Here is a 21,225-nt window from a genome sequence, read left to right as displayed (position 1 = left end):
TTGATTTTGTATGGGTTTTAAAAGAAGAAATGAACTAAAGTCTAATTTTGTCAATGTATAAAGACCTGCCGTGTTGCAAACTTTTGAGGGAAAGGACTGCATCTTTGTGTCTGTACAGCACCTAGCACAATCTGGCCTCAATCCTTTGGATGTTTCAGTCAAATAGTAAATCAGGACTGCAGTAGGGGTCAAATGACATAGAAAAATCATGATAGTAACTTAGCCTTCTTAAACATGCATTTTCCTGTCATGGGTGGGGAATGCCAGACTATTTCAGGGGTCATTGTAGGGTAGAGGAAAGCGTTGTGTGTAGAAGAAAAGCTGTGGGACCCCAGACTCACGCCACCCTCACGCTCAACAAATGTTCTGCCTTATCTGTAATTAAAATTAGGTGGCTGCTTGGAAGTCACTCTACTTCCATACTGTTGTGACCCCAATGTAATTTGCTCTGGGAGCAGCTCACATGTACAGGAGTGCAGGTTCAGATGTCGTCATGCCAGTCCAGTCAAGTTTTCTTTACTCCTTTTGGTACTCAGCTGGGCCTTTGAAGGCACTATTGTGCATCTCTCCTGCTCCCAGGTATGTGCATTCCATGGAGTGTGGAGATGAGGAATTCAAAGCTACTATGTGATGGAGGAAGGTGGAGTCCATGCAAATATGGTGGACGGGAAAACACAATTACCAGGGAAGGAGGACAAGAGAAACAGGATGGGAGGGGGGAAAAGGGGTAGATGGTTACTGTGTTCACACTTGGATGGGGGATGAAGTGGTGTGTTAGTCCATTGCAAGGAGGTGCTCTAGCATAGTGGTTCTCAATCAGGGGTACGCATAGTCTTCCAGGGGGTACATCAACTCATCTAGATATCTGCCTATTTTTACAACAGGCTATATAAAAAGTACTAGCAAAGTCAGTACAAACTAAAATTTTGTACAGACAAAATGAGAAAGTAAGCAATTTTTCAGTAATAGTGCGCTGTGACACTCCTGTCTGATTTTGTAAGCAAGTAGTTTTTAAGTGAGGTGAAACTTGGGGTACAGAAGACAGATCAGACTCCTGAAAGGGGTACAGTAGTCTGGAAAGGTTGAGAGCCACTGCTCTAGCAAAAAGAGGCTGGAAATCACTGTCACAAATCCTTTAAATTGTCTAGCTCATTGAATTTCAGGAAAGTCTAAATTCTTCCAAATCTCGTAAGAGTTATGTTTTTAATACCTAGGACTTGCCTAAAGGAAAGTTCTTTTTCAGATGAAAAGGGGATTATGAGGGCTGTGAGGATGATGTAATCAGTTGTTATCCTAGCATGTAGAGGATAAATATATTTTGAATGAGAGTACAGTTATATTTTATTTTTTTAAGATGTGGCATTAAGGGGTGTAAAGGAATATGGGTGCCAATAGGCAAGTGTATAGTTGCTATAAATTTTTAGTGGGCCATTTTCCTTGTAGCTAGTATATTAGGAGAATACGGGAACTTGAGTCCTGGTCGTATCGTCTCCTCCATATCTGCCTGCTGCTTTTGTCCCTCTTCTCACCTATCCCACCTGGATCCCAAGGAGATCTCAATATTCTTATATAACCTTGACCAGAGATTTCATGCCCACTGACATGTGAAGACGACAAAGGACCTTTCCTCAGATCCCTGTTTCAAGAAAGGCATAGTGCCTCACAGTGGAATTTTGCCCTTTATGCCATAGATAGCTGATGAGTAAGGCTGTGAGTTTGTCACAGAGGTCATGGAAGTCAGATTCCATGACTTTCTGTGACTTTTGCAGCGACCGGTACACCTGGCTCAGGGGCAACTCAAGCATCACCAGGTACACCAGCTGCTGCTGGGGCAGTCTCAGCCCCCCGCAGCGCGCAAACCCCCTCCCCCACATCCAGCAGCAGGGTTTGGGTGTGGAAGGGGGCACCAGATGGGGTGAGGCCACCTCTGGGTGGTGCTTCCCTGGGGGCCTCCCTGGAAGTGGTAACATCCCCCTTGCTCAGCTGCTAGGCGGTGGCATGGCCAGGCAGGTATGTGGGCTGCCTCCGCCCAGAGCGCTGGCTTCGCAGCTCCCATTGACCAGAAGATACCAATAAAATGGGGTAAAAAGAGTAGATTCTACAAACTCTGACTTTTAAATCAAAGGGTTGTATGAATATTAAGGGGTGAGTGTCCATTCTTCCATTTAAGGGATGCTGTTGACCTGTCGGACCCTAAAATGTTTCTTATAGGAAGGTAAAGGCCAGGAATCTTCCCCAGTGGGGTATAACTAATATTCTCCAATGTTGGAAGTTACCGCTCTTTTTTTAAAAAAGAAAAATAAATGTTGAGTTGAAATAGTGTCTCTCCCTTTAAAAAAGGCCAAATTTCAAAGTCATATTTTTGTATCTGACACTCTTGACCTAATCCTTTAAGCGATATAATTAATTGTCTTAGTAGATTGTTCTTAAAGTGACTTGGGAAAACAGTGGCAATGACACTTGATAAGTTTCACTAAGGTCATATTAGCATCTTTTACTAGTTTTCTGTCATATAAATGAATGTGCTTGCTTCTGTTTTTCTACTGCCTGTAGTAAATATGTCCGTTTGATAGAGTAAATACATATAAAAAGTAAGTGGATGTGAGTATCCTTCTGCAACCAGTATCTTATTTTGCCAGTCAACACTACTAAAATTTAAGCAAAGCTTCTGAAGGTAGATAACGCCATTAAATCCCGTTATGCTGATTACACTGCTCTGAATATTTTTACTCCCAGCATGTTGCCCTTTTGCAGTTAACTTCTTAGTGTGCCATTCATATTGCTATTAAGTTTGCACTTACCTTCCTATAAATCATTCTTTATCAAAGGTACGCAAATCTGCATTCCATTGATTGAATAGCGTTGGTTGGTTGAATCATTTAGGGTTTGTCTGCATGGCCAGTTAATGTGTAATAAGCCAGGGTGTGAATGTACAGCGCACTAGCGTGCTGTGCACTAACTGCGTGGATCCTGTTACTGCACGCTAAAAGCTCAAATAACCAGTGAGGTCTACGCAGCCATTGAGTACATGGCAGGCTAGTGTGCTGTTCATTCACTCCCTGGGTTGCCATGCACTAACTGGCCGTGTAGACGTTCCTCAGTAAGTGCACACAGATTTGGGACAATTGCCATTCCAGTTTCAACTTGCTCTGCCACAAACTTTAGTAGAAGGGGAGAAAAAGGAGGCATCTGTCCCTCCTCTGACTGTGTATCTGTTGGGCCAAATGCCTTTCAGGTGTAACTCATGCCTTCGTTGGTGTTACACTAACGATTCATTTAGCTAACTGTTATAACATCTGAAAACACTGATGTAAAACGGATCTTGTTTCTACTGTATTGTCCTTTTTTGTTTCTAGCCATAAACCTTGTCCCTTACTGTACAATATTCACTGTAATTAGGTCTCTAGTCCACTAACCCTATACAATTTGACTTATCCAGACTTCTGCTTGAAGCTGTTCTAAAGCCGTCTGTAAATGTTGGTTGATAGGTGAAATTGAGAAGCAGGTTTAACATGGGCATGACTCTAGATATAGGTTTCAAGGGAAATAACCTAAGCTACTTAGCCCTGGTCTACACTATGAGTTTAGGTCGAATTTAGCAGAGTTAGATCAATTTAACCCTGCACCTGTCCACACGACAGTCATTTTCGTTGACTTAAAAGGCTCTTAAAAATCAATTTCTGTACTACTCCCCAAGGGGATTAGCACTAAAATTGACATCGCCGGGTCGAATTTGGGGTAGTATAGATGCAATTTGATGGTATTTCACTCCGGGAGCTATCCCAGAGTGCTCCATTGTGACTGCTCTGGACAGTACTTTCAACTCAGATGCAGTTGCCGGGTACACAGGAAAAGCACCGGGAATTTTTGAATTTCATTTCCTGTTTGGCCAGCGTGGCGTGATGATGCAGAGCTCACCAGCAGAGGTGACCATGCAGTCCCAGAATAGCAAAAGAGCTCCAGGGTGGACTGAACGGGTGGTACTGGATCTGATCGCTGTATGGGGAGACTAATTCATGCTATCAGAACTCTGTTCCAAAAGATAAAATGCCAAAATATTTGAAAAAATCTCCAAGCGCATGAAGGACAGAGGCTATAACAGGGACCCGCAGCAGTGCTGCATGAAAATTAAGGCGCTCAGGCAAGGTTACCAAATGGGCAAACGGCCACTCCGGGTCAGAACCCAAGGCATGCCACTTCTATGGTAAGCTGCATGCAATTCTAGGTGGTGCCCCTACCACTACCCCACCCCGTACATGGACTCCTGCAAGGGGGGAGTCTCACGAAACAGGGATAAGGATTTTGGGGATGAGGAGGAAGAGGAGGATGAAACCGTACTCCCCGACAGCCAGGAACTGTTTATCACCCTGGAGCCAATACCCTCCCAAGGCGGGCTTCTGGACCTTGAAGACAGAGAAAGTACTGGTGAGTGTACTTTTTAAAATATAATGCATGGTTTAAAAGCAAGCGTGTTTAATGATTAATTTGCCCTGAAGACTTGGGATACTACTGGAAAAGTCTGTTCATCTGTCTGGGGATGGAGCAGAAACCCTCCAGGGACATCTCAGTGAAGCTCTCCTGGATGTGCTCCCAAAGCCTTTGCAAAAGGTTTCTGGGGAGGGCAGCCTTATTCCGTCCTCCATGGTAGGACACTTTACCATGCCAGGCGAGTAGCATGTAGTTTGGAATCATTGCATAACAAAGCATGGTAGCGTATGGTCCCGGTGTTTGCTGGCATTCAAGCAATATCCGTTCTTTATCTCTCTCTGTTTATCCTCAGAGTGATATCATTCAAGGTTACCTGGTTGAAATAAGGGAATTTTATTAAGGGGACTTTCAGAGGTGGCCGCTCCTACTGGGCTGCTTGCCTGTAGCTGAAAAGAAACCATCCCCACTTTTAGCCATGCGGTGGGGGTGGGCCCATTCACACTGAGCTGTTCACATTCGGCTGGCAGGGATTTTCCCTAATACTAGTCACGTGGTGGGAGGAGGGGTGAAGTGATCATCTCAGAGAATTGGGTGGGGGTGGTTTAGTTGGGTTTGTGCTGCATGTTAACCTGAAAACCGCAGCCCCTTCTTTTAAATGACCAACCCAGTAGGTGCTTGGTATAGGAAAGGAGGGCACTGCTGTTTGAAACTATTCACTGTGAAAGAGTCTACCCATTGTTCTCTCTCTAAAATGTCTTTTTGAATACTACTCTTTTTTCCTCCTGCAGCTGCAGATGGTTCAACGCTTCCCCTATCATCTCCATCCCAGAGGCTAGCGCAGATAAGAAGGCAAAAAAACGCACTCGCGATGAAATGTTTTCTGAGCTCATGCAGTCCTCCTGCACTGAAAGAGCTCAGCAGAATACGTGGAGGCAGACAATTGCAGAGTCCAGGAAAGCAGAAAATGAACGCAAGGAGAGGTGGTGGTAGTAAGATGATAGGTGGCGTCAGCGTGATGAGAGGAGGCAATACTGAGGCTACTGGGGGGGGATCAAACTGATATGCTCCAGCATATGGTTGAGCTGCAGGAAAGGCAGCATGAGCAGACTGCTGCTGTGTAACCGCCTGTCCTCCTTCCCATGTTCCATAGCCTCCTCATCCAGACACCCAAGAATGTGGGGGTGCCCTGCAGGCACCCCACCACTCCACCCCAGAGGACTGCCTAAGCAACAGAAGGCTGGCATTCAATAAGTTTTGAAGTGCAGTGTGGCCTTGTCCTTCCCTTCTCCCTCACTCCTCCTGGGTTACCTTGACCATTATCCCCCTATTTGTGTGATGAATTAATAAAGAATGCGTGAATTTGAAACAACAATGACTTTATTGCCTCTGCAAGTGGTGGTCGAAGGGGGTAGGCTTACAGGGAAGTTGAGTGAACTAAGGGGGTGGGTTTTCATCAAGGAGAAGCAAACAGAACTGTCACACAGTCTGACCAGTCATGAAACTGGTTTTCAAAGCTTCTGTGATGCGCAGCATGCCCTGCTGCGCTCTTCTAGCCACCCTGATGTCTGGCTGCATGTAATCAGCAGCCAGGCAATTTGCCTCAACCTCCCATCTTGCCATAAGTCTCCCACTTACTCTCACAGATATTGTGGAGCGCACAGCAAGCAGTAATAACGGTGGGATTATTGGTTTCGCTGAGGTCTAAGTGAGTCAGTAAACTGCGCCAGCGTGCTTTTAAACATCCAAATGCACATTCTACCACCATTCTACACTTGCTCAGCCTGTAGTTGAACTGCTCCAGACTACTGTCCAGGCTGCCTGTGTATGGCTTCATGAGCCATGGCATTAAGGGGTAGGCTGGGTCCCCAAGGATAACTACAGGCATTTCAACATCACCAACAGTTATCTTCTGGTCTGGGAATAAAGTCCCTTCCTGCAGCTTTTGAAACAGACCAGCGTTCCTGAAGATGTGAGCGTCATGTACCTTTCCCGGCCATCCCACATTGATGTTGGTGAAACGTCCCTTGTGATCCATCAGTGCTTGCAGCACCATTGAAAAGTACCCCTTGCACTTTATGTCCTGGCTGCCCTGGTGGTCCAGTCCCAAGATAGGGATATGCGTTCCGTCTATTGCCCCACCACAGTTAGGGAATCCCATTGCAGCAAAACCATCCACTATGACCTGCACATTTCTCAGTCACTGCCCTTGATAGCAGCAGCTCAGTGATTGCATTGGCTACTTGGATCACAGCAGCCCTCACAGTAGTTTTGCCCACTCCAAATTGAATCCTGACTGACTGGTAGCTGTCTGGCATTGCAAGCTTCCAGAGGGCTATTGCCACTCGCTTGTGAACTGGGAGGGCTGCTCTCCTCTTGGTATTCTTGCGCTTCAGGGCAGGGGAAAGCAAGTCACAAAGTTCCATGAAAGTGCCCTTACACATGCAGAAGTTTCACAACCACTGGGAATCATCCCAAACCCATAACACTATACGGTCCCACCAGTCTGCTTGTTTCCCAGGCCCAGAATCACCATTCCGCTACGTGAGCCTGCCCCATTGCCACCAGGATGTCCAAATTGCCAGGGCCTATACTTTGAGAGAAGTCTGTGTCCATGTCCTCATCAGTCTCGTCACCGTGCTGCTGTCTCCTCACCAGGTTTTGCAGGTTCTAGTTCTGCACGTACTACAGGATAATGCACGAGGTATTTACAACGCTCATAACTGCCACGGTGATCTGAGCAGGTTCCATGCTTGCTGTGGTATGGTGTCTGCAGGAGAGCAGCGTTGCAGCAGAAGTAGTGGATGACTATGGTTAGCAGGCCTACTGCACAGTCTGCTGCCAGCAGCACCAGGACACAACAGCTGGTGAGCTGAGCGAGCTGCACGCTTGCCATGGTATGGCATTTGTAGGAGAGCAGGAAAGCAGAGTTGAAGCAGGAGCCCATGACAGCCAACATGGAAAAATTCGCTATCGAGATAAGCAGGAGAGCAGAGTTGCAGCGGAAGTGGTGGTATGATGACGGTTAGCAGTTCTACTGCACCGTCTGCTGAAAGCAGTATGGTCCTCGCATGGAAAAAAGGCGCAAAACGGTTGTCGGCTGTTCCTTTCACGGAGGGCGGGGCAACTGATATGTACCCAAAACCACTTGTGACAATATTTTTGCCCCATCAAGCTTTGGGAGCTTAACCCAGAATTCCAATTGGTGGCAGAGACTGTGGAAACTGGGGAATAGCTACCCACAGTGCACTGCTCCATGGGTGGATGCTAGCCATGGTACTGTGGACGCATTCCACCGACTTAATGCGCTTAGTGGGGCACACACAATCGACTGTATAAAATGGCTTCCCAAAAAATCGACTTCTGTAAATTCGACTTAATTTCATAGTGCAGACATACCCTTAATTAAATGTGTTTTTCCATCTAGTAATCCTGTAAATGAAGAGTCAAAACTTGGGTAACTCTGTAAAGATCACAAGTGTCGTCGTAGTATCTCTAAAACCTACTTGGAAGAGACCAGTGTTAGCAGCAGTTCAGTCAGTGCTCTCCCACCTAAATTGATCGTGTAGGGCGGATGTACCACATGCGTGCTCCATGCTTGCAATGCAGTCTGCCCCATTAAGTGCCCAGCAGCCTAGAACAGCCTGAAGCTTCTGTAGGGCAGTGGAGGTCGGTTCCAAAGGAAAGCTTGAATATTTGCCTCTAGGAGTTTCTGATCAAAGCAGGATTATAGTTGAAGAGATTGGAAATTTAACCTAAATTCACACCTCCACAGCAGCTCTGAGACAGCACGGTCGTGACCTGTGGAAGAATGAATGAAATTTGGGATATCCAGGAGGTAAACTGGATGGAGAGAGGAAATATTGTGAGCTGCTTTGGGCTTATAGACTTTTAAATGCTAGGCTTCAGGAGGAAATGGGAAAAGGAGTAGTCATCAGAGGTGATTTACAGGGAGGACGCGGGGTTAGGTAGCTCTAATTTATTTTATTTGGGTTACTAGTTACCTTATTTTTGAGGGAAGAGCTTCAAAAGACGGGGGCCTAAAACAGCTGCATCACGGTAGACTGGCAAATGGGGTACCTTTTCTGGGCCTCAACTGTAGTCAGTGGGTCAGATACAAAGATGTATTGTGGCCCCTTTATGCCATTGGACATCATAAAGGGGCTTTTAATCTAGGTGGAACCTAGCACCTGCAGAATACTTCTGGCATAAAGACAGGTTTCAGAGTAACAGCCGTGTTAGTCTGTATTCGCAAAAAGAAAAGGAGTACTTGTGGCACCTTAGAGACTAACCAATTTATTAGAGCATGAGCTTTCGTGAGCTACAGCTCACTTCATCGGATGCATACTGTGGAAACTGCAGCAGATTTTATATATATAGTGTGTGTGTGTGTGTGTGTATATATATATGTATATATATATATATGTCTGCTGCAGTTTCCACGGTATGCATCCGATGAAGTGAGCTGTAGCTCACGAAAGCTCATGCTCAAATAAATTGGTTAGTCTCTAAGGTGCCACAAGTACTCCTTTTCTTCTGGCATAAAGGTGTTCTTTGAGTGGCACAGAGCTGGCAGAATGGCTCTGTGCCATCTCCTTTTATAGTCCCTGTGTTGGTTGTATGTCAGAAAGGTGAGGGCATGGTTAGTGCCCGGTGCTCTGTTTTGCAGTGGAGAATAACCAGGTTCTGGGGACTATTGCTACCAAGTGTAAGGGAGTGCAGCCCTGGAGCTCCAGTGTTTGGAGGGAGAGGGTCAATCAGAATCTGGTCATTGATAAAGGAGAACTGTGAACTATACTACTGGTTTTCAAACTGTGGGTCACAACCCAGTATTGGGTCGTGGAATACAAGGCAGTGGGTCGCGTCCGTTCTTGTCAGCACTGCCAACGGGCCCCGTTAAAAGTCCCATTGGAGGTGCTGTCCGGCTAAGGCAGGCTAGTCCCTACCAGTTCTGACACTGTGCTGCACCCCAGAAGTAGCCAACAGTAGGTCTGGCTCCTAGGTTTGGGGGAGCAGTGGGGCTCCGTGCACTGCCCCTGCCCCTAATACCAGCTCTACTCCTGGCCAATGTGCACTGCGGGGGGCAGTGCCTGTGGGCGAGAGCTGTGCAGAGCCGCTTGCATACCTCCGCCTAGGAGCCAGACATGCTGCCGGCCGCTTCTGGGGCGCAGTGTAGTCTGCAGTGCTAAGAAAACATGCCTTAGCACCCTCACTGTGCCACTGACCGGGAGCCGCCCCAGCCCTGAGCCCCCCAGAACCCCTTCCTGCACCCCAAGCCCCCATCCCTGATCCTACCCCAGAGCCTGCACCCTTAGCCCCCTCCTGCACCCCAACCTCCTGCCCCAACACTGAGCTCCAGCCCAGAGCCCTGACCCCCTCCTGTGCCCCAGCCCAGAGTGCCCTCCCACACTCTGAACCCCCCATTCCTTGCTCCACCCTACAGCCTGCACCCCAACCCTTTGCCTCATCCAGAGCCCCCTCCCACACCCTGAACCCCTCATTTCTGGCCCCACCCCACAGCCCTCATGCCTGCACCCAACCCTCTGCCCCAGCCCCTCCCACAGCCCAAATCCCTCATCCCCAGCTCCGTTGGGTCGCAGGCATCAACAATTTTCTTCAACTGGGTCGCCAGGAAAAAAGTTTGAAAACCACTGGACTATACAGAATTCTTTATTAATTGTTAACATTCCTGTTTCTTAAGGCATAAGTGATTTTAATTAATCAAAAGCACTTCATCAGTGCAGTTGGAGGGAAAGTATGGTCAAAGGTTTCCAGAACCCTGTAATCGTTAATTAGCCCCAAACCTCAAAGTTCCATAATTGGGGAAAAATCCACGTTTAAAACAGGTTTGAGTGTTAAGTGTCTTCTCAGTTAGTAGTAATGAAGTTAAACAGGTGAAGTGGACAGTATCTCTTCAATACATGCAAGCTGTCTTTCATGGTATTGAACATATGTTTTTCACATGAGGAAGATCTTCTATTTTAGGGATATAGGGTAAGTCACAGTTAAGTTACCTGCACGCTAACAGATGTATTAGTTATCAGCTTATTATAAGTAGCTATTTTGTGTCAAATTTTGGACCCAATCTGCTTGAAGTTTCTGCCTTTCTTCTAGAGCCTGTTTAAAGGTAAATCCAGTTGGTACCTCAATAATACTGCAACTGTCCCAGTTTGCTTTTCTATTTTGTGCTATTTCTGTTTTCTTCTGGAATCTCTGAATCTTTCTTCCCTTTAAATAGAAGTGCTGCTTTTAATAGTTGTCTTATTTGCCATTAGAGGTCACTGTTGAGATACCTATTTCTTCAGTTTTCTCTTGAAAGAGAAGCAAACTGTGTGGGCAGTAGGAATTTGTTACAGAATATTTGCCTGTGGACCCTCAGACAAATGGACATGCTGATTGCTTGGAAATCTTAGACATAATCTGTAGACCACAGCTTGAAAACCACTGCTGTAGATGAGTGACGGCCTCACCTCATCCCCTGGTGACCTCACCTTGGTTTCCCAAATAAAATCCACAAAGGATTTTTCTAGTCCAATCACAACAGCCCTCCTTGGGGTCTGTGTTATTCACTTTAAGTTCAAAACTAAACCCACAGGTCTTCCCTCCAGTCTTGAGCTGGGTACAGTGCAAACTTCCCTCCTCTGGACAGAGTCCTTCCTGCCTTAGCAGGCTGCTCCCTGCCCTTCCTAGTTTGAGTAATTCCCCTGCTCTCATGGTCTTCCTTTCAGGAGCCTCTTTGCAGCCCTGCAGTTTCATTACACACTCCTAAGCTCCTCCCCCCACCCCCCCATTGCAGCCACCTTCTGGTCTTTATAGGAAACTTCTTGTTTCCCCTCATGTGGGGCTCATGATGTAATCAGGATTGGCTTGGCCCTGGGTGCTCTAGCCCAGAGGGCAAGCCACCCTGTTGCAATTAACCTGTTGCATCATGACCTGCTCCTGCACTTGAGTCTTCAGTGACTAGTCATCTGAAACTTCTCTGTTGCCTTCTTTCCTTTTTATCTGCTCTCCGACTCTCTTGCTGAGTCCCTCCACTACGGTCTTTCTGCGTTTTGTCTTATAATCCCCTCCTCTTCCCTTGTCACCATTGAAAAGTCTTCTGTCTTGTATGCTGTCTGTAATCCCTTCACCTGTCTCCTTGATTCCTCCTGAATACTAAGATCCCTTAATCACTTTCACTTTCTTCCTAGTCTTCCTTCAATTTCTCTCTCACCTCTGGTTCCTTCCTTTCATAGTACAAGCAAGCTCTCTGGCCTCGATACTAGGAAAGCCATCCCTTGACCCCACTTGCCTTTCCTGCTGCTGCCCACTTCTGAACTAATAAAATGTGCCATTCACAACTACTTTCTTGAGATGCACTCAAATTTAATCTTGGCTCCCTTCTGCCTGCTCCACTCCTTTGAGACTGCTCTTGTCAAGGTCTCTCTTGTTCCTGTTGTGTTTGACGCGATCGTTCCTGCCTTCTCAGTATTTTGTTGTGCTAGTCTTCCGTGACATTCTTCTCCCCAAGCTTAACCTCTGTGGACATTTCTTTGGTGTCTTTCAGTGGATCTTTCAATGAAGTTTCACTGGTGACAATTTCCTGTCCTTGCCTAATGGTACTAAGGGTTGGCTCCATTGCTGCTACACTGATGGCAAAAATTGAGGCCAATTCTAAAAGTGGGCAAGGACTTTGCCAGCATGTACCTAGCACTGTGGGACATCTGTCCAGTTTGGTCCTTTGGGGTGGCACCACAATATAATTTATAAACATTGGCGAATACAGTTGTATTTGTGACACAAGGCTCCAACAAAGGAACTGTGTTTTTATTAATGCAGTGTGCAGTGGGACGCTTTGTGGGGGTAGTGACTAAATGCATATGGTAAACTTTAAGTGTGTGATGTCTGTTTTCTTGAAAATTGCAGGTTAAATACCATATTGGCTTTTGTGTTCATTGCACTAGAAGAAAAACTTGACCTTGTGATGTGGTACAGATGGTAGAACTTTCACTTTTATTTATTTATTTTGACATGAAGCAGGAGCTTGTAGAAAGAAACAGATGAATGGCACACATGTGAAAGAGTATTGGGTTCCAAGGATATGAAATTACCCAAGTTTTTACGTGTATAAATTAGACACAAAATACAATGTCAGTAAATTTTCATGCACATGGTATGGAACCTAAGCTGATTCTACATCACTGGGAAAGAGGTATATGATGATATTTCCTATATATTTACTATTATACTTTGACTTTTCAGAAAAATTTAGTTTGATATTCTTGTTGCAGGTGCCGTTTCTAAAAATTAAAACTTCAGACACATTAGTTCAATCCTTCTTTTTTTGTAAGTCAGTATAAAATCTAAATATTTTCCTGATTCTGTATTCAAGTACACCTAAAGATGAATGTGTGTAGTTTCACAGGCAGCTATTTAGAATCGGCGTATAGTATGATAAATACATTTACGATAAACAAAACTATTTCTCTCCATCTCCATGTGTATGTCCAGGTTATAGAAAAAGTAAACTATTGAAAATCCTAATATTGTCAAGTACAGACTACTTTGAGTTTCCCACTTCAAAATCAGTGGGAGTTCTGTATGAGTAAAGTGTTCTAGGATTGAGCCTTTTAAAATTCATTTCATGTAAATAATTGTAGAGGTACGTGAGAATCCCACTCACAACCTGTTTAAAAAAAATATTAACTATGGGCTGGATCGGTGCCTTGACTTTTCTACAAAAGGAGGAGCTGAATTGCAGAGATGGCGTATGTGTGGAGAAATATACCGACTTGTGCTATTTTCTCCCTTCACTCTTCATTGACTATGGTTACCCCTTTGAGAGCACACTGCAATAGTGAGGCTCTGTGAGGGTGGATAACAGGAAAGGCCATATCAGATTAGTTCCATTGATCCATTTTGTCTGTATTGTGTCTCCAACGATGTCCTTTCTCAGTACTGGAAGTTCAGGATACCCTATAAAGTATAATTACACAATAACCTGTGTCTTCCTAATCACAGGTAGTGAGTGAGTGGTTGTAGGAGGATCACTCTCCATAGCATGGTTTCCCATGCCCATGTAGAATATCTGCCTAATGTAGTGAAAAGCCTTCTCCACCCCCTAAACAGGGGTGGTGTCAGCAGTATGCTGGGAGCCACTGGCAGTATGTCTTATGAAAAACTGTACTGCCATGGAGGTAAGAAGAACTAGTTTGAGGCACAGGCCATACTAGGAGAGCCTGTGATATGTGGGGTTGGAAGCTTAATTCCCTTTGTGTGTGGGTGCTGAGGGGACATTCTGGCTCTGTTCTGTAACCATGGCAAACTATGTCAAATTGTGCTAAATGGAAAAGGTGTGAGCTGTTCCTTTTACAGTCTACAGGTAAACCAAACTGTAGTGCAAAACGAGTACAACAGATTCTTCACAAAGGTTATAGCCCTGATCATAAGTAATGGAAAATTACAAGAAATGTATGCAGAAAAACAAACTAAATATTATGAACCATGTATTCTGGTGTCTCATAGTTTTGCTTTCTTCATATTCCAAGGTTCAAAATTCTACAGTAACCAAATGCTGCCTGAAAGCATAACAAATATGTAGCTTCCTTTTTAGATGTGGATGTAGTAGCTGAAATGCAAATGACCTTGACTTGCGAGGAATGACCTTCGCCATTTACTCGGGCCCTGGCACTCCTGAGTCTCTATTTATTCCCTCTTCTATGGACTATTTGTCATGCCTTGTGCTAAAGGTTTTGTATATGGCATATAAAAAATTAAAATATGGGGGAAATATGCTAAATAAGTAGTGGCATGAAACATTGGAATTCAGTGTAAATGTATTTATAACAAGGAGGGTTGATTTATAGCTTTTTTTTTTTCAAGACCATTTGTCAGTTTACTGTGCAGTCACATGAAACATTGTCTCCTAAAAGGTCATGTTTAAACTATTTTTGAGATCTAACAGGTATCAGTTAAACAATATGTAGTTTGGTAGTACTAGTGGTTAGTGATGTGAGCTAAATTAGTTGCTTCTGGTGGAGTCTTAATAATAAATCCCAATTTAACAGGATTCCATGATTCCTTAAATAAGATGACTCCTGTGGGACCTTCCCCACACACTCTAGTCCCATCCCATGCTACTGAAATGTAAAGGCATGTTGCTGATTGGAATGAGAAGACTTTTGTGTGTGTGGTACATTTGTAATGTAGGTTTCCTTGTTGCGTATAAGTAAGCTGGTAAATCGCTTCAGTTGAAATGAGTAATTTTCACAAAACATCTAATGCATTTTCAAGCACAAAGGTGGAAATATTTCTACCCTGCACTATAGAAGCAGTTGGGGAATAGAGCAGAAACACCTTTATTTCTCCAGTAACTTAAATGTTATTTTTCAGAATAACTTAGAAGAGAATAAAACAGCAATTCTCCCCCCCCCCCCCCAAAAGTTGTATAATCTTGTCAACAAAAACACACAGCTGCCACAACCACTTGCTGTTAGGCAATGTACTTTTCACACTAATTTCTTTTTGCAGTGTCCCTAGTACACAGCTATTCTCTTAAAACTCTAACAACTTTTTAAGCATTCTTCTGAGAGCCCAGTATGTTTTTGTCCTTTCTTCTGCCCTTCACTAGATGGCACGTTATCCCCATGCTCTTACATGCCTTTCCTATGTTCTCAGCACTTCTCGGACCCCAGCTGCTAAATTAAAACTTATTGATATATTGCTTTTTTTAGCACAGTAGCACATCATTGAACTATAGGATAATTTAGAAAATATGTTCCTAAAAGCATTCTGGAAACTGCAGTGTTTCTGTGGAAAATTGTATAAACAGTTCAGATGGTTTCTGTAAAGAGCTGAAGATTAGGGAATCAGGAAGTATCTTGTTTTAATTTGTTCAATACAATTAATCCTTTTTGGGGGGTATAAATTACATAGTGGAATCTGCATTTGTATTGTATGTTAGTTGGCAAACTTCTTGGGACAGGGACTTTCTTCCTCTTCTGTAATGCACCAAGCATGTCAGTGCTCAATGAATATTTTAAGAATAAAACTGCGTTCTCCCTTTGCTAATTCCCCTCTCATTTCTGTGAAGTAGATTTTCTCTCTCAGTAACTGAGAAGTAACCTTGTTCAATGAAGCAAACAAAATTCCAGCTCTTCAAATGCTGTTATACAGGGTGCACAGAATTAATTTTCAGTTGTTTAGAACTTGAGATCTCAAAGTGGTGAACTCTTCAGGACCGATGCTGTGAATCTTTACTTACATGAGTAGTTCCACTGAAGCTAAGGGACTGGCAATGGTTTTGCAGGATCAAGCCCCTTAATTGTGTGACCCATGAGTTTAATTACTGTAGAAGAGATGGGAATAAGTGGTTTCAAAAGTCTCCTATTGAGCTGTCTTTTAAATTGTATTTAGCAATGTATAAGTAAAGCAATTTAATGAGAAACTGATGTATAACCTTATAAATCTTAGTGCTATTTGTTGTCAGAAAAAATAATCCTCATAGCTCTTATGGAAAAATACTCTCAATCTTAAAAGGTTTGGAGTACTACTGAACTTCAAGTTCTTAAGTACCACATAATTAGTTAGTTTTTTGTTTGAGAACATGGATAATCAGTTAACTGAGTCACTATGAAAAAACTAATGACCCTTCTTTGCATGTAAAGATTCTAAAAACTATGAATGTGGCAGTGAAAAGACTAATCTTAGTTTTATATACTTAAAATTCTTAATTCACTTATGGCCTGATTCAAAGTTCTTTGAAGCCAATGGGAAGAATTTGAATCAGTTCCACATGTGCTGACACCTAAATAATCAGATTAGCCATGCACTGTTTTATGAATAGATGGATGTTTTATATAGTACTTTTTCATGCAGCAAAAGGGCAATATTTTGTACTTTAACCTGGGATAAATAAATTTTTATCAGGAATGCTTATCTTGTTCTTAGTTTACATAACGAGAAGGATTTTTCTTGTTGAGAGGCTTATATATTTACTAAATCCCTTCAACTGTACAGACTGCCTTAAAGATGGGTATTGATTTTAGTCTAAGCTCTCTCTGGAAAAAAATCCGTATTTTTAGTTTAACAAATGTAAGATGTTTTGACATGGGTATTGTAGTAAGAACAGCTTTCATCCTTAGTGAGTATAAAAAAGATTTGTTTGAAACTTCTGTAACTTGTATAAACATTAAAATATTTTATATGTGTAGAAGAATGAGACTTGTCAATGTGAGAACCTAATTAAAGCCCCAGTCTTGCAAACACTTGGTCAAGCTTAATTTTAAACATGTGAGGAAGTCCTCTGTAGTTGGTTTGGATTCCTCAAAAGTTTAAGTGAAGCACTTGAGTAAATGTCAACAGGAACAGATACATGATATACAGAGATCATATGGATTTTTTCACTCCCGTAAGTCATCAAGTGCTGCAGTACCGCCACGATCATCATATAAAACAATAGATATCCACTGAAGCGAGCCCACTATCAGAGTTGGGATTACTGAAAAATAAAGGCATCTGAGAATAGTGTTCACCTCAATCTCTGCACATGCTATCCAGACACATGTTCTCTTGTTCCCCATTTTTCTACTTCTCCATCTCTCCTGGGCAGTCCTTACCTGCTTGGGGCTCTGATCTCAGTGGCAGCTCCTGACTCCTCTCCTGTTAGTGGCTCTTGCAGCCACCACCTTAGCCTACAGTGGGACATCTTAAGTTGTAGTGATGCTAGCTCTTGATCTCTAAGACAGAGGTTTAATTTATTTCCCTTCAGTAGTAGTTTCCTAATAGAGGCACTTATACAGGTTCCTTCTGTGGTCTCTTCCTCATTGTATTTTGGAGGTTGAACACCTCCAGAAGCAGTTGGAAATGAGCAGCTAGTCCCATGTGACAGGCGATCTCTGTGCAGGCCACCGTTTGAGAGCCGATAGGCTATATCATTTCATTAGAAGAGATTATGCAATGTCTGTGTGGAGAAGCCATATCGGAACCCCAGAAAAATCACTTTCCCAAATAAACTCATAAGTTTAGCAATAGTGTCTGCCAACCCCAAAAATGCATCTTAAATCTTGGAAGACTGACTGTTCTATGATACTAAAATACGCTGTGCTTGAAAACATGACAAAGCATGCTCCTATAAAGTTGTCATTGACTATATTGGGAACAGGAGCAAGCCCTTTGGGTCTTATTCTTCAAGTGGCCTTTGTTGAACTTCAAAGCCAACATTATTAGCTGGACAAAGTGTCTTTGAAGGTCTGTGCAACATCTTAAGTCTTGGCTAGAAGGAGGGATTTTAGCTCATGTTACAAAGAACCTCTTATGGCTTGCTTGTGTGGACAATTCCTTGTCCCACCATTCTGTTTTCAGAGGATGGTAATTTGTTGTTGTGCCCACGAATGTGTGTGGCCTTCACAGAAACGGTAAAATTCATAAAAGGTAGATTCCTCCTGTTCCAGAATGGTGGACTAGTCAGTACAATCTGACCAGCCACCTCTCTTCAGACTGCTATTGATCCATGGACCATAGCTTGTAAATCCCTGTTCTAAGCCACTTCTGCTCTCATGGAGTGAGGTCAGTTTGGGTACTGAGCAGTTAAAACCATGTGGCTACTTGCATGTCCGCCAAAGGGGATATGCCTTCATATTTATTTCTTGGGAGTCTTTGGGAGCAGTCGAAGCTGCGTAATGCTGGTCATTGCAGGAGAGTTTTCTCTCTCCAAATTAGGCTAGGCATGGGCTTAACCCCCAAAGTCTTTTGAGCTGTTGTGCCAGCTGCCATAGAAATAGCATGTCAGCTGAATCAGTTGGTAGGATACATTTCTTTTGTTCCCCATGTACTTATCCATACAAGCTTTCAGAATGGCATGTGAGGAAAGTAAAATGTTGGAAAATAAAAATGATCTCAATGTGAAATCAGTAGGCTGTAGATATCCTAATATCTCAGAAGCTCAGCTTATATCTACACTGCAATAAAAAAAAAACAACCCTGTGGCTGATCTGTGCAAGCTGAGTTGGGTAGGGACTGTAAAATTTCAGGGGAGACATTTGGACTTGTGTGGGCTTGGGATCTGTGACCCTTCCCCCTTGCAGGGTGCCAGAGCCCAGGCTTGAGCCTGAATATCTACACTGCAGTTTTATAACCCCACAGTCTGAGCCCCACAAGCCTGAGACAAGGCCAGCTGTGAGTTTGTGGTTTATTTTATTTTCTTTCTACTCTTTGGAATAAAGATTTTAACTGTGTTAAATTGTGAAATTCTTCAGCTGGTGCTCTTAAATGGTCTCAGTAAAATCATTGCTTCTAGATTTTAAGTCACTTGGGCAGAAGTTTTGCAAGGAAGAGATCCATTTGCCCCTTCAGAAATGGTACATACGTGCATCTGAATTGAGGGCTTCAGCAAACTACATGTCGTCTTGCTCAAGGATTAAATCCTAATGCTCTTTTCCAAAAGAGCATCAGCACCTTATTTCCTTGTGTGCTTGCTCTTTGGAGTCTGACAGGCCTCTGTGAGGGTGTCTATACCGTCCTTCAGTGGGATGTGTAGAGCTGCATAGGGGCTGCAAAGGGAGCTTTTCTTTAGAATTCCCTGTTCCCCTGAGGCTCCCTGTGGCCCTGCTGAGAGGTCTGGCTGGAGAGGTTGAGTGAGTTGGGAAGTTGGTGCTCCCTAGTGCCACTCCATAATGATAGACTGGCTTATATAGATTCATTAAATACATTTCATCTGATTGTGCTGTGAGCTATGTTGGTGGGTATTGTCTGTTTGTCCGTTATGCCATTTACAGGAGACTTTAAGAAATACTCTGCACACAATAATACAAATGGTCAGCAACAAACTTACTAACTCAGGAGGCTAAGATATATGCACGGTTAGTTCTCCTTCGAGTGATTGGACATTTCCATTCCACAATAGATGCGTGTGTGCCATGTGCAGTTCTTGGAGATTTTTCCCTCAGCAGCACCTGTCAGGGCAGTGTGAGCCTTGTGCTACTGCATGCAGGTATAAATGGCTGTGCTGTTCCTGATCCCTCTTCCCAGTTTTTCTACTGCCAGTGACGGTTGTTGGAGCTCTGATCTTTTTGTCGGCAAGTCTTTCCTCTTGTAGCGTGTATATAGTACCCGTAGAGTGTTGTGGACTGAGATGTAGGTGGTCTGGTGTAGTAGTCAGAGCAGGAATCCGGTCTTGTGGGCGGAGCAGGCATCCAGGTTTGGGAATGAAGCCCAGGGTCAGCATCACAGTCAACTGCCAGTTACCAGAGCCAAGGGTCAAGCCAGACTCAGAATCAGGAATCAAAGTTGAGGGTCAGAGCTGAGGTCAGATGCCAGAGCCAAGGGTCAAACCTGAGTCAGGGTCAGAAGTCGGAGGCCGGGGTTGTAGCCAGGACTGGTCACTGAGGATTGGAGGCGAGTCAAGGATCGAGCACTTAGCAGGAGGATCCTGGAAACAGGAGTGAAGGCAGAGGTGAGGCAGGAGCAGGAATCGGGAACAGGGTTGGGTTCAGGAAGCAGGCATAAGCAGGGTGCAATGCAGCCACAGCAGGAAACCAGCTTGTTGCTCGGACAAATTTCCTGTGCTGCTTCCTGGCTTAAATAGCATGTTGGACCAATTAGTGGAGCCAGGCAATCCTCCAGTCAGAGCTCCTGTGGGTGGTGCCTTGGCTAGGGCTATAGTCCTAATAGCTTCTCATCCCACTGGGTGGAGACCAGGATGCGTCTGCTGTCTGGGGGTTCCAGGCCTCGGTTCAGGACATCCTATCAAGCTGGAGTTTAGTCTAGCAGTGTGTTTGTACATATGTAGATATAGGATTAAATTTAGGATAATTTTATAGATTAGGGGTCTCAGGTGGGTAGCAAGGATGGTACCAGACTAATGCCTTATTCTCCTGGCTTCAAGGCTTGTTGCTCACGTAACAAAATTATGCCAGTGAGTGACTCTTACTGCAGCTGCCTTAAGTATCCAGGAGAGGCACATATGAGTGGTAAATGCCACATTTGTAGAGGTTTCAAACCCAGATTGAAAAAGGACAGGGCTGCCAGACTCAAGTACCTGCTCATGGAGTCTGCGCTTTGCCTGTCATCAGAACCTTCCGTCTAAGAATGGATATTGGCACATGTGAGTTGGTTTGGAGTGCTCCCACTGTTCTGACAGAATCCAGAGGCAGATTCTCATCACGGTACCTAAGAAGAGACAAGATAAGTCTCCCCAAGACACAGTACTGCGGCCTTTGAAAAATACCAAGCAGAGACCAGAGCGCTCAAAAAGAGGCAGACGCAGTCTGGAAACCAGGAAGGATTGCTGATTCCAGAACCCTGGAAGGTCTGACACCAATCCCTAAGTGATTGGTGCACCTTTAGATACCACAGACTCAAGAGTCCTTTCCAGTGCTGTCTATACCCAGAGTTTTCAAGGCAGCCAGAGTGTTGCTTAACCTGTTGGTGCTGGCTTCCTCTAGTATTCAGGAATCTCTTCTGGTACTGGGATTGGAAGCGCATGCTTCTATGGTCCCAGCTCCAGCCCCAGAGCAGTGTTTGCTACTGGTGGCTTCTAAATTTGCTGCTCCTCTCCATAGGATTCTATCTATGGAGAACCCAGTAGTGATCTTGTTGGTAGCCCCATCTCCAGACTCTGAGTCAGACCTCCCATTGCCAACGGGGTCAGTTCCACCGTGGTGTGAGGAAGTGGACTCCTCAGTAGACTCCAAGGTTGGATCATATGCGTTTTGACCCGAGTATGCCCCAGTGGGGTGCCGGCCTCTCTGATACCAGCCACAGCCTCCACACTCTGACCAATGGCCTGTATCTATCTGGGTCCTGCCTCCATGTCAGTGGCCA

General features: G+C 44.3%; 1 protein-coding gene across 1 annotated transcript in view; it reads left to right on the top strand.

The window, feature by feature from the left end:
* Positions 1-21,225, top strand: part of RSU1 (Ras suppressor protein 1) — a 184,177-nt gene that overhangs the window by 28,327 nt on the left and 134,625 nt on the right. The gene's annotated exons all lie outside the window — the stretch shown is intronic.

Source organism: Lepidochelys kempii, chromosome 2 (genome assembly GCF_965140285.1).
Source record: "Lepidochelys kempii isolate rLepKem1 chromosome 2, rLepKem1.hap1, whole genome shotgun sequence".
Taxonomy (NCBI): Eukaryota; Metazoa; Chordata; order Testudines; family Cheloniidae; genus Lepidochelys; species Lepidochelys kempii.
Note: the sequence above shows the minus strand (reverse complement) of the source record. Positions and strands in the feature narration are given on the sequence as shown.